The sequence below is a fragment of the Penaeus monodon genome, chromosome 19, assembly GCF_015228065.2.
Source record: "Penaeus monodon isolate SGIC_2016 chromosome 19, NSTDA_Pmon_1, whole genome shotgun sequence".
In the NCBI taxonomy this organism is placed as follows: Eukaryota; Metazoa; Arthropoda; class Malacostraca; order Decapoda; family Penaeidae; genus Penaeus; species Penaeus monodon.
Window position 1 is genome coordinate 4,773,138 of NC_051404.1, and position 1,205 is coordinate 4,774,342.

General features: G+C 32.0%; 1 protein-coding gene across 4 annotated transcripts in view; it reads left to right on the forward strand.

The window, feature by feature from the left end:
* Nucleotides 1–1,205, forward strand: part of LOC119585002 (L-2-hydroxyglutarate dehydrogenase, mitochondrial-like) — a 90,150-nt gene that overhangs the window by 61,535 nt on the left and 27,410 nt on the right. The window lies entirely within an intron of this gene.

Consider the following 1,205-nt stretch of genomic DNA (forward strand, 5'->3'; position numbering starts at 1 on the left):
TGCTACTGTGAAAGTTGTGATGCCTTTAAATGATGCTCAGTAGTTTGGAAACAATGTGACATTTCAGCAAAAACAATACCCGGGTGTTCAATTTCTCTATAGACAACTGCAATCAAAACTAAATAGTTAGGATGGTTTTATTTCCCATACTGTGCATTAGAGTCTGCCTGCCTGCCAAGTACATTAGTGACTTTATGAACTGGGAAGAAAGAGACACTGCTGCAGAAGACTGTGCATATTAACAATGAATTCTGTAAAGGCCATTGCAGTAGCTGTGCATACTACTATACAGGTGATTTTGTTTTACTACATGTAAACCTTTTAAATCTTTATAGAAAAACGAGTATTGAATGATTTGTAACAACACTTAAGAAAGATTACCCATACAGTTACCTAAGTCTGTTAACAGAAAAGGACACAGGACTCAAAATATAAAAGAAAATATATCTGTAAAAACTATCCCCGTCACACATACAAAAAAGGGTAATTGTCCTGAATAGACATGAAAAAAAGGAGAAAAATAAATTACAATTCCAAGTAAAGAAGGACAGCTGCAAATCCTAGATTTTAAAAAAGTACCCATAGAGATTCTGAGACCTTATGCTATTTGCTTGAAACCCCCTTGGTTAATAGTACTTGTCAAATAAGGAGCCAGTCCAAGCTCTCTCCTTCCAGAGTATACAGAGTAGAGTCTGGCTTTTCCTAGAACATAAAGTGCTAGGGCCATGACATCCCTTGATGTTATTCTATGTTGGACATTTATCTCCTAGATGCAACAGATATTACTTACAACAAAGTTTAAGCATGATCATTCATGAAAGATAAATTCTAGAATATCTAAATGTCTTAAGGAACTTCTGTATAAGTTATCTATATTTGCTATTACTTCTGGAATAAATGTATAAATTTTCTACCACATACTAAATACAGTATAGTAAACTTAACCACAACACTGCATGACAGATATATTCTAAGTAATATATAATTTTCAGTCATCATTGCACCCATTTTTTCTAATTAAGTTTCAATAACCTTAATTATTCTATTAATGACTACATATGGTTTCTTAACCAATTAATTTTAGCTAGTAAGCAAATATATATGAATAATATAAATTTCACAATCACTTACATTTTCTTTCCCACATTTATTCCAAAAATCATAATAGGAACATTACCCTTTTATCTAATGCAATGGTAATTACA